The following is a 13,597-nucleotide window of genomic DNA, read 5'->3' as shown; positions in this document are numbered from 1 at the left end:
CACTGTCAAAAAATAAATGTACCAAATAAATAAATTATCCAAAAAATTATAAATCACATATACAAGGAAAAAATAAAACAACTTCAATGATCGTCTGTACACTGCCTACGCCTCGATCTATGACCTACAGTTGGTTGGGCAATGTAGCTTCTTGCGATGCCCACACATTTTTCAACAACAGTATATGCTTCTGTTCCTTGATCCTCAGATTCAGTAGCCTCTCCAACTTATCACCAATTGCTACAATGTCATCCTAGCAAGTGAAAAAAACAAACATAACAATTGTTAGTAATAAAATACTAAAGAAAACAACAAACACAAATACCAAAAAAAATATTACTATTGCATGTCGAACATGATGCACATCAACATCTGCCTCATTAGGTGCCGCTACTGCCATCAGTTGCTGATACATATCTGCTTCAACAAATTCCTCATATTGTTGAACCGGCGGCACTCTAGGAGGATCCCCTGGCTGTGCCAGACTCATGAATGAGTGTGAGATCAAGTAAAACCAATCAATGTAATCTAGCGAACCGTGGCCAGAAACTGCACATAATTGTCATACAGGTGTAATGTACTCACCAAACTGCATCCATCTATCATTAATTTTTTCAACAAAGAACAATGACGCAACAGGATGTGGCGGAATAGTTTGGATGTAGCCAAATTGTCCTACAACCCTCTCCGGTCGGTTAATGACTGTCAAGGGGCCCCATCTGAGATAGCCGTAAAATAATGAGATGACCTCAAATTCTCTAAATGAACAGTGGTCACCGTACAAAATCCAACACACCACGTCATGGGTCAGTCTATCCAAACGCCTACTATACGTGGAAACGGGCAGTGCCTTGTCAGAGGTCCATCAACATGCACACGGTCTCCTCTCATCATAATCCTCGGCAAGAACAGCAGAACCAATAGATGAAAAATACTTGTAGATCCAACATTAAATATATTTTGCAAGCATATTCATTAAAATACACGACAACATATAATATTCAACTTCAATGAAATTTTTTTTCGTAACATCTTAACTAACCTGTCACAGAGTGATATATCCTACAAGCTGTCTCACCGTGCTCTTGGACGCGTCATTTAAATTATCATACATTTGCACAAGTGCAACAACGCCCCAAAAGTAACCCCCACTCTGTGTCAAGTCACGCAGTGTATCCAAGAATATCACGTGCACGTGTGTGACACTCTTGTTAGCAAAGAGTGTGCATCCAAGAAGATGCAACAAATACGCTCGCGCTGCTATGATCCAATGACATGTCTCGATCTTTAGCTGATACACGTCTCGCAGCAGCGATAGTTGAACATAAGAGCCATGACACTGAATCGTCTCAGCTCTCGCCTCTGTAGCGTTGACCTCGAGTAATTCCACCAACATTTCAACAGCGTCATCGACATGAAGTAGCTCGAAGTTGTGGAACTCCCCTACAACAGATAGATGTAGCAATGACGCAACGTCATCCAAGGTGATAGTCACCTCTCCGACGGGCAAATGGAAACTACTAGTTTCCTTATGTCGGTGTTCCACAAAAGAAGACATTAGTCTCTGATCGCCCGTATCTAAGGAATAGGCGATCAAAGGACTTAGTCCACTGACCGCCACAAGGCCTTCAATATCTGGAGCAGGCCTCCCGTACTTAGCCATCTTCCTTCCATGGGAAGATAGCTTCAGCTCAAGACGTTCCTGCAAACAATAATATTGATGATGTAAAAAAATTATTAACTAGTAAACTACGTTCTTTATGTTTTTAAAAAATTACATACGTCTCCATTCCAGACTCCAAAGCAATGTGATTTTCAAAATCTGTGAGAATTAATGTGTCATGGGATCCTCCTGGAAAACCCTCAACATTAGTCACAGCTTCTTCAACCGGTGCTTCTGACTGCTCTTCGTTCAATTTCTCTGTGGCCGTAGGAGGATCCTCGACAACACGCTCTTGTTGTCGCTATCTACGGGCTGATGCAGTAGGCCTTCACCGCTGGGGGCATCATCGTCACTCCCGTCTCTCCTCCCCAAGACTTTTCCTATTGATCAGTCTAAAGCTCGACCAAGACCTCTAGTTCTAACTATTATCTGCATAATAATTATCATGCTTTTTATATTCAGTGAATATATTTTAATATTTGATTTCAATCATTTTTTATAACTTACAAATTTGTTATACAATTAAAATATTTCTTTCAATGTTTTGTATAATAAAAATATTTATAATTTTCAATTGAATTATTTTTATAACTAACAAATTTTAATTAATTTAAATATAGTCTTAGTTTTAAAAATCTTATCTAATCTAATCTTAGTCTTAATTTGGGAAATCTAATATAATCTTACTCTTAATGGGAAATCTAATCTAATCTAATCTAATACAATCTTATATTACCATACATAATTAAATTAAAAAACTAGCCAAATTATATAAAAAGGGAGACTAACATGTAAATCACTAAAAATTTAAAATTTCAATACATGATTAAATTTCACAAATGATTACAATACACTAAAAAATAATTGCACTAAATTTTTTTTAAAAAAATCACTAAAATAAAAAAATAAAAAAATAACTAAAAGAATTTTTGAAAAAATTGCAACAAAAAAAGTAAACATAATTATTTTTAATTAAAAAAAATAAAAATAACTACCATATGGATCATGGATCCGTATGATTCATACATATTGACAATACGTATGAATCATACGGATCACTGATCCATATGAAAATACCGCTAATTAAATTTTAATAAATATAACTAAAATAATTTTTTTATCATACATAACAGCTGCTAATTTTCTTTTCAAAAATAACTCAAAAAATTGCAAAAAAAAATAATTAAATATAATTATTTTTAATTAAAAAAATATCATACGGATCATTGATCCGTATGATAGTAACACAAATTAAGTTTTAATAAATAACTAAAATAATTTTTTTACAATACATAACAACTTTAAAAAAAATGCAACAAAAAATAATTTAAGCATACTTTTTAATTTAAAAAAAGAATACCATATGAATCGGTGATTCTTATGACAGTAATGAAAATTAAATTTCAATAAATAATTAAAATAATTTTTTACAATACATAACAACTTTTAACAGAAATTGCAACAAAAATAAATTAAACATAATTTTTAATTTTAAAAAAATACCAGTGATTCATATAGTTCATACGGATACGAATCACTGATCCGTATAGCAATAACGTTAATTAAATTTTAATAAATAATTAAAATTATTTTGTTTTACCATACATAACAGCTACTAATTTTTTTTAAAATAATTAACAAGAATTTGTAAAAAAATTGCAAAAAAAAAATTAAACATAATTATTTTTAATTTAAAAAAATTATAAAAATACCATACGAATCACTATGGCAATAACGCTAATTAAATTTTAATTAATAACTAAAATCATTTTTTTTACAATACATAACAACTATTAAAAAAAATTTAAAATTAACTCACAAGAATTTTAAAAAAAATTGTAACAAAAATAAAAATTTAAACATACTTTTTTAATTTAAAAAAAAATACCATACTGATCCGTATGGCAACAACACATTGTCAAATTTTTTTAATAATAACTTAAATAAATTTTACCAAAAATAAAAGAAAAAAATCAATTAACTTTAGAAAGAAAAAAAAAACCATACGGATTGGTAATCCATATGGGTCATACGTCCGTATGACCCATACGGATCCTCAATTCGTATGGGTTTTGTCGGCAACATGCCATTTTTTCCGGTAAAGCTTAAAAAAAACCAACACCAACACCAACAAACACCAAAAACCAATTACATAAAACAATACAATCATGCAACAACATCATAATAGCAAGAAATCATTGAACACTTCAACAAAAATAGCTTCAAAGGGAGGGGACCACTTACCTGGTACAAGATTAGCCAACGAACGAGAAGAAAAACTGAAGAAGTGAAGAAGACGAATGACCAACAACCACTAACAACAACAACCAGTACCACAGAGGAACAACCACCATCACTAACGGAAGAGCAGAAGATGAACAAACACCAACACCAACGGAAGAGCGGAAGATGAACAAGCACCAACACCAACGGTGACAGAAAGTAAAAGAAGTAAATGGTGAAGTGAAAGAAGCAGCCGTAGGAAGAGGAGATGAAGGTTTCGCACTGTACAGACACAGATGTAAAAGTATTTATATTATTAGGATGAAAAATATTTTTATCATTTCACCATAGATGTTGGATATCCCAATAAAAATACTGAGTACATACAGTAACACTCAATTTTTTATAGTACCTTGCATTGAGGGGAAGAAGAGAGAGAGCAATTTCTTCATAATCTTCCTATAAGATTACGGTGGGCGCATCTTAATTATTACCTAATCTGTAATAACTCAGTAAAACACCACACCGAACAAGAACGAAGGACACTATTATTGAAAAGATATTACTATTATCGACTAATTTCATTATTGATTGGACCCCTTCCACATAGCTAGATTCTATCACGAGGAATATATTATCAAGATGCTCTAGAATGGTACTGATGCGTCTGGATTTTGTCATAATAAATAGGTGACAGCAATTGACTGGTTTAATGAATTTAAGCTTAACAACGAAAATAATTAAAAAAAAATAGCCCAACATTAATCACAAGAGTAACATCTAACATAATAAATGCTCCGACTTTTCCTTTACACATCCCACTCATCATTCATTTAATATATAGCTAATGTGGGTATGAAAAAAAATCTTAGATATTCAATTTATGTGTATTTATAATTTTGGACAAAAATTAATTATTAATTTTAATGGAAATTATTTCATATTAATATCACGTGTAATCATTGGACAAATTCTTATTATATGTCATTATATGTTTGATCCTGCATCAACAATGTTGTTTTTACATCCAAGTATATGTGATTTATACGATTAAATGTGTTTCTAAACACACTAATAATCATTAAGATTTATTTATTCAAATGATGAAAATATATTTTTCTTTAAATAAAATTTTAAAAACACATTAGAGATTTTAAAAAAATCTATCCTACTTGATTTTACTTTTTTTTAGAAGATACTTCATTTTACTTAGTTAAGTCATTACATTCTAATATAGAAGATTAAAAAAAAAAACTTTCACTTAATCAATCATAAATTAATATATTGTTATGTTTCACTGGTTGTGATTCTTAATTTAATTAGTTTAATTTCTAAAATAACTTAATTGATCATTTATAATGATATTAATAATGATGAACATATTTTCTCCAATAATGCTTTCATGCAGATTTGATTTGGTTTGATCAGTTGAATCAATTCAAATGGGTCTGATGGTCTAATATGATTGATTTTGTTATTAAATCATTCATGCATGTGACATGAGATAACTCGACCAAATTTGATCAATTTTAAAGAATCTTGATGATCCGATCCGATTTTACAAACACAGATTAGGTTATACCACACAAAAAATAATCATGATGTTATTTTGATGTCTTATTTTTATCAATTATTATTTTAAATTTTTTAATATAAATAAATTTCTTAATCAAATAACATTAATTATACGATTATATAATAAATATATCATTTAAAATTTTTAATATATACTTAATTAAATCCAACTAATTACTTATCTACTAGTTTGAACCATTAATTCTCCGTGTCATTATTGGATCAATGATCAATCTGGTTTTTATAACACTGATTTCAGGTGACCATGTAATAATTTTTTTCTTTACAATATACCAAGTGAAATTTGATGTGACGTCCTTCTTCTGTCTGCTTCAAATTGTTTTGAACAGTCTCAAGGATCGTCATAGACTCATAGTTTAGGCTAGGGTTGTGAATGTTACTGAACTGGATACGACATTTACACATGGCAAAGATATTGACAGTGCTTTTGGCTACTGAATTCAGCAAAGTATGAATGAAGTGCCAAAAGGAAAGTACTATGCAGATTGGCTTTTCAAGCATGAATTATATACAGACTTATTTTTCGTTTAATATATACTTTTTTTTTAAAAAATATATTATAGTATTGATAAAGATTAAGTTACAGATTTTATCTAAATACTAAAATATCTTATAAATATTTAAACAATTATGAGAATACTTAAGATAGTTTTTATTTTATTTTAAACTAATCATGTAGAACCAAAAGCAATGCATAAACACATTATGTTTTATGTTTAAATTTAGTTTATATTTTAAAATAGACAATAATTATCATATTATTTTAACCATTACCCATTATTTTGTTTTGGGTTAAAAAGGAAAAATAGAATAAATAAATAAATATATATATATATATATATATATATATATATACTTTAATGAGAGTAAGAATAGATTCACAAGACAAAATTTAAGTCCAAATTAGCAAAAAATGAGTGTAGAAAATATCTCTTGGTTTAGTTTCATAAGAAACTAGAAAATCTATAACTTAAAAATAAAAATAATAAATACTTTCATGTTAAAAAATAAATAATAGAATAAAATCCTTAATTTTTAATTATTTTTTAACTAGTATTAAATATTCTTAGTATAATTTGTTCATTTCTTTTATAGGCCTGTCTCTTACCAGTTTTTGTACAGAATCATTTTTTCAAAAACGTATAATTAATTTTTTTAAAAAAATCATGAGTTTTTTTAAGAAATTCAAAATAATTAAAAACTGAAAAGAATTTAGAATTTTATTAAAATGGGAAACTAGTTTAAATAGATTCTCGTAAAATCATAGGTTCCTTTTACAATTTTTTTTATAATTATAAACAAACATAAATTAACTTTTACTTTTTTCCAATTTTCTAGTAAATATTTACTGATGTACTTTTATACTAAAATTAGTTCGTTTTAAACATGTAATGAACTAGACCTGTGTCTTTGTCTTTGTTCCTTTTTACTTTTGCAAGGAGTGTTTCAACTGGGGTAGCCACGTATTCAAATCAAACTAATAATCTGATGCATCGAAATCAACCCAAATTGAAAATTTCAGATTAACTCCAATCATTAGTTCAAATTGGATTAAAAATGAAATTTTGATTAGTTCAGTTTGTGTGTTGGATTTTGATTTTGAGAATTTAATCTAATCCAATCTATTCGATTACATAATTCTTTTGTTTTTTTTTTTATATTTTCATTAACCTTTAGAGTTTAAAGTTTTAACCCAACCCATTTTATGTTTTTCTTCTTTCACAGTCCGCACACATGGTCATGATTCATAGTTCATACTTCACACTTCATAACTTTTTGGTTTTTAAGTTTTTAGTATTTTAATAATAAATTTGACCACTATCCGAATCATTCTGGTTATAGTCGGATAGATTCAGTTCGAGTTAAAAACTCAACCTAGAAAAAAAATTCAATTTAAACCGAATAGATAAAAATAAGATGATTTTGAATAAAAAATTGTCATGATTTCAATCTAATCTAAACCAACTCATCCCGTATCATGCTATCTCATACGCATTCCTGAATCCCACCAACCGTAGGACTAGGGACCTATTCTCCTCCGGAGTAGGAAAGGCAAATGATAGACTCTTTCTTTTCCAGCTAGATTTACTCTACTCTCAAAAGTTGGAAATCCTTTTTACATAAGGGGTGAAAATCCTTACCACTCACGCAACTTAACTTTGTTCTTTCTCTTTCATTACATAATCCAAATTTCACTGTACCCCCGCACACCATGTTAATTTTTTGCACTAGCAGCCAGAGTCAAACTCATCCATATATGATTCAGCACACGATCTTTCCACTAGATCTCAACATCATTTTCAGTGCATGTGTTCTGGAGGGAGGGATCGGAATTTCATTCATGTGGGCATAGAAAATAATGAGGACCTTAATTTCATGCAGCATGAAACATTCATTTTTTCTTTGTCTTTTTTCTTTTGGCAACATTAACAGTATAAATTTATTTTTGTCCAAGATATATTTTTCGACAATCCTAATCGAATTAAGTAGGATTATATAACAATAAAATTATCTCTTATTTAACATAATTATATATCTCCAAGATTTTAAATTAAAATAATTTTATATCAATTGATATACGTATGATTATGGTTAACATTAGAAATTAACACTGAATAGTAGTAGTGCGCATTAAACCAGAAAGGGACACAGGCTACATGAAAGTCAGCTTATCCCTTTAATCACAGATACGCCTAGACATAAAATGACGTCTCTGATTCAGATTTCACAAGATTTGTGTCTCCTGCATGCACGTGCATCTTGCTACCTAGCCCTCCATTTATTTCATCACCATCAAGCTTTGTAGGAATTTGTTGTCACTTGGAACAAGTAACTTTTTCTATGATCTTTTTTCTTTCTTTTCTTTCTTTCCAGCAGATATGATAGTAACTTGTCCTTGTAGCTTAATGTACAGTATACCATGCATGTTGGTCAAAGTAGAATGTATTGAATCTCTTAAATTCGGTTGATGTCTCTTATTTAATTATTGGATAGAAGAATTTGAGATAGTGCCAGACTTATAAAAGCTTTAAATGATAGGAACAATATATATATATATATATATATATATATATATATATATATATATATATATATATATATATATATATATATATATATCTTATTTTATATGAGGAGAAAATTAGACAATAAATGTGAATTAATGTTTAAATTGACCTAATTTTTTTATAATAGACAATATATAGTATGAAAAATCTTTGAAGTTAGGTAGGGGTATGTACACCACATATCAATTAATGTAGGTCTGTACTAATTTTCAGAAGAAAAAAAAAGTATGGCTTATATATACAATTAATTAATTAAGGAAATACTTTGTTATATAATGTCTAGTTAGAAAGATTGAAGGAATAAATAAATTGTTATAATTCTCTTTTATTTAATTTAGAATTTAGATGAAAGAAGAAATAAGAGGGTGAAATCTTCTCCTTTCCTACATGTATATACTTTTCTTTTATATAAAAATAATAGTTTTAAATCCCTTTATTAATATTTATAATGATGTAATAATATATATTACTTTTATTTTTTTCTAACTTAACTTCAATTTATATATTTGATTTGTAGGGATAAAAAACATGTATTAGAAGATTTATAATAACTTACATAATTATTGTGGTGTCCTACAAACAAATTGAGGGTGACAACGTTTGGAACCACAGTCAGGTGAACCAAGGGAAACCTTCGAAAAAGAGTTACGGTGCACTAACTCATGACGTGGGCTTTGGCGCTAAATCCACAGTTCCCTCGTAAGCTATTTCACCCAACAGATTTGTTGTACTACAAGGAAATGAGGATGATCAAATGCAACCTATGGAGATGGGAAAATCAACCGACCAACCAATGGTGGGCCAGCAAGATATGATACCTGAGACATCCTTGGGTAACCATAATGCAACAACGTAGACTATAGTACCAAGTTTCTATTCCATGCACAACTGTTATTATGGACTTGTTTCGTAATTTTAATATTGTGGCATGGAACATCAGGGAGGCCTTGGGTAAGGCTTCAAGACGTCATGTTCAAGAGATAGTTAATTTGCACCATCCATCTATGTTTCTGGTTTTCGAGACCCATGGTCTTGTTTCCAAAGTAGAAACTTTTTGGAATAATTTGGGTTTCAATCCGTTGTTTATTCAAGAAGCAGTTGACCATTCAAGTGGCATTTGGGTACTATCTTCAGTAATTGATATTACTTGTTCTTTACTTTATTCTATGAGCCAAACAATCACGTTCTCCATCAACAATAGAACTGTCACTTGGTATTGTACAACTATCTATGGGTCTCCTGCGGCTAGCATTTGAAAGTAGTTTTGGGAACACCTTGGGGATATGCGACAACAGATTAGTAGTCCTTGGATGCTAATTGGAGATTTTAATGAAATTATAAGCCCCTCAGGTGTCTCTGGTGGATCCTACATTGTCCCTCGTGCTTGTCTTATGGCTGATATGATGAGTGAGTGCGGATTATGGACATGGATACAGTTGGGGGATGGTTTACTTGGAGGAAGAATACTCAAAATGATGGACATGTTCGGAAAAAACTTGATAGATTTCTTGTTGATTTTAACTGGCGGCTCATGTTACCATTGCCTTAGGGCACTAGTTAAGGAATTATAAGAGGAAAGATATTATTGGAAATCATATGGGAACACAATTGTTGATATTTGATATTTGTGTTGTATTGATATGGAATCTTTACAATTTGGAAGGTGCATTTGTATCCCGAGTGTTGGATTTTTTGTATTTTAATGCCTATTTGAGTTTTTTATGATATTTGTCAACACTGATATGTGACCTGAATGAGGTCAACATGCTTGCCTTTTGAGAGAATCAATAAGGAATTGTGTCCAATTATGCCTCTCTTAGTTTGTACAGCAAAATCATAGTCCGCTACCATCATATGTTGAATTTGACTTATTGAATCTTCCTTTTCTACAGTTGAAAGTGTAAGCTTGGAGTCAATGTTATTTTGGCAGTGTCACATACTGTCAGCAAGGTTGCTGCTATAGTGAAGAAAATTCCTCTGTACAAGGTATGCGAGGTTTCATTCGGGGTTTTCTTGCTAGCTATGTTGTTGTTACGAAGTAAGCATGTATGATGGTGACCCATCCTTGCTACATATTTGGGGACATTTCTAATATAATGAAACTCTTTCATCCACTTTCTTATATCGATCAAAATGGAATTCATAGGTTAATTGACTACGTGAGAAAGTAAGAAACTTAAACTTCTTATTTCATTTTTTTTAGTGTTGGCAATACCCTCTCATGAAGATTTGTTTCTTTGTCCAAATCTATAAACATGTTTTTTATATTTTTGCTTCTTTTCAATATCAAATTTTGCTTCCACCTATGATTTTGTTGCCTGACAAAGGGACCTTGAAGTAAAGGGATTTCATTTTCTGTTTCCCTTTTTTCATGCAATGCGGACCTTGAGTGCCTCTCTTAAGTATGGAATTTTATTTTAATTAAGACGAATGCAAACTTCAATTATCCTTAAAAACTGAGCAATTCACATGCATAGAGAAGATAATTATCTGTAAGAAGTACTTCTGCCTTTGGTTACCAAAAATTAAGTGATTTTGGCTTCATTTGAGTTACTAACAATAGTCCCAACTACATGCTGTTACAGTCCCTTAACAGCCCTGCCTTGTCACTATTTTCCTTACTATATGACCAGTATTGCATCTATTAAGTACTTTTTTTTATAAAATATATTACAAATCCTTATGTGATATGTGTGACCAAAGGAGTAAGTCTATTTTTTAATTGTGCCTGGGCTGAATAGGTTTGGTGGGGATGTACATTTCAGGAGACAATGCTATCAAATGAGGTGAAGGACCATTTTCAGGAGTTCAAGGGATTGGCTCTTAATACTGTGAAGGTGGAGCCAAAGGCCTTTTGATGAATTGGTCATTTAGTAAGGGCTTACCATGATGAGGATGACATTGTTTATAACTGTGGCCAGCTCTTTCCTCTACCTCCTTATCCCAGAGAGGTATGTAAACCAATGTATTTATAGGAGGAAACTTGTGTCTTTTAGAGAAATAGTGATACGCTTTGTATCTGTATGCAGGCAGATTCAGGACAACACTTGAAAAGGACCCAAGTAACATGGGGACAACTTAGGATTGATTCTTTTAGACACAAAATGTTGGCGTTGTGGACGCAGCTTCACCAACAACAAACGTGGCTTGACGGTGATGGGCATCGACATACTTCCTGTGCCCGATGCAAATGAAACCTCAGCTGGCGAAGAGTTTAGATATATTTATAAAATATTGAATGGTTGAGATTAGAGAAGGCCAACTGCTTTAGCCGGTTTCTTTTTTTTATGCACACTGTTTACACGAACCCGAGAAACACTGGATCATTAAACGGTTTTCCTTACAACTCTCCTCCCACCATTCTGTTTTCGTAACCCCTCGAAGAACCCCTCTAACTCCGCAGCACAATAGATCCAGAATTTAGAGAAAAATCAAATAAATTAAAAGTCAATCTTGCTTGAAGGAATTGTGGTGAAACAGCAGGAGGTGAAGGTGTGAATGGAAAATGGTGGTGGTGGGGTTCTGCTTTTCAAATTGTTGTATTTAATTTTCAGTTTAATTTTTTCAAAATTAAAAAAATAGTTTTAAAATTTATATTCTAATTAGTTTTTAAAAAGAAAAAAATTCTAATTGTACAGATTTTACTATTCCACAAATACAGATTAAAAAAACACAGATTTTACCATTTTTAAATTTATTTTTATTTTATTTTTAAATAATTTTTTTTATTTTTTCTTCCAGTAAAATACCTGTTATCACAGGTCATTTTATTCCCCACATGTGAGGAAGGAAGCTCACGGCTCTTAAAAAAAATAATTTATAGTATAAAAAATTACACTACGTGTAAAAATTATACTATAATTTATTTCTTATAAAAAGGATGTATTCAGTAAAAATAAACTTTACTGTAAAGAAACCATTATCCACCATCTAACTTGCCATATTTTATGCAACATTTCTTTAGTAATGTTGTAACACACTTTCTCCCTAGCGGTTTGACAAGAGCATTCTACCGTGGACTACACAAGTCCTTGAAAATATTTTCATCACGACTCACGAGAGACTCTGGGAAGTATGTTACCATTCTCCTGTCCCACTTGCACCAGGTTCTGTACGGTCAAATCTTTTTTTTTTTTCTCTCATATGAGAAAGAAGCCTTTTGTTGCTTAAACACTGTGTTTAGATATAAGATTAAAAATGTTTTTGAGAGTTTTTTTATTGATTTTTTTATATTTTTAGTAAATAAACTCTCCAAAACAGTTGAGATTTATTTCCAAACAGATCTTCTTTCTAGAAAGGATATGATTTCCTTTCTTGTATGGCGATCCGAAGTAATTCCTCCATCCAAATAACGATCGTTTATCTGATACGTTGATATGTATATATCATATTACTGTCATTAAGGTGATAGAAACTATAATAATAATAAAAAACATTTAGACTATAAATGAAAATAATTTAATTTAATCATATTTATAAGAATTAAGAATTAAGCTGAAGTCATCCTTGACGAGGCACAGCGTTTGTAAAGGCTGAGTTGTAAAGGAACTGGCAGTTGCATCTCGTTGTTTTTCACGTTTAAGCAAATATAACCAATTAAAAATTACCAAATCCAATAAAACTTTGAGTCAAACTCCAACAGAGAAAAAGGAAAAACACTGTTCATACGCTGTTCATGTCTCTTGTGAACTTGTTCCTATCCGCCACAGAACATGTCTGGAATGGATAAAAAACACACACACACCACCATTGCGCAACTTATCCTCTTTCAAATTCACCTGCCTACTATAAATTGTTATCAAACCTTGCTACTTGATAGTCCAACGTGATTCAACCTTCACCCTTATCCTATCACACACTCTCAAACTTTACATTTTGTTACTTCAGCTATCTTTTTAATAAACGGTATGTGGCAGTGATTTTTGGTAGCATCAAGGTTTTTGGACTTTTGATTATTTTATGATGACTTAATTTATCTGCAATTTCTCACCATATCAATGACTCTGACAAAACTGCAACCGCGATTGCAATTTGAACAGACATAGTG

General features: G+C 31.0%; 1 long non-coding RNA gene across 1 annotated transcript; it reads right to left on the bottom strand.

The window, feature by feature from the left end:
* On the bottom strand, positions 1-4,558 carry LOC106794690 (uncharacterized). The gene is made up of 4 exons (XR_005889424.1): positions 4,299-4,558; positions 3,908-4,168; positions 341-2,092; positions 1-253 (listed from the first exon to the last, which is right to left on the bottom strand). It is a non-coding gene; the product is annotated as an uncharacterized lncRNA (long non-coding RNA).
* Between the last annotated feature and the right edge of the window lie 9,039 nt (positions 4,559-13,597).

Source organism: Glycine max, chromosome 1 (assembly GCF_000004515.6).
Source record: "Glycine max cultivar Williams 82 chromosome 1, Glycine_max_v4.0, whole genome shotgun sequence".
NCBI lineage: Eukaryota > Viridiplantae > Streptophyta > Magnoliopsida > Fabales > Fabaceae > Glycine > Glycine max.
This window is presented reverse-complemented; position numbering and strand designations above follow the sequence as displayed.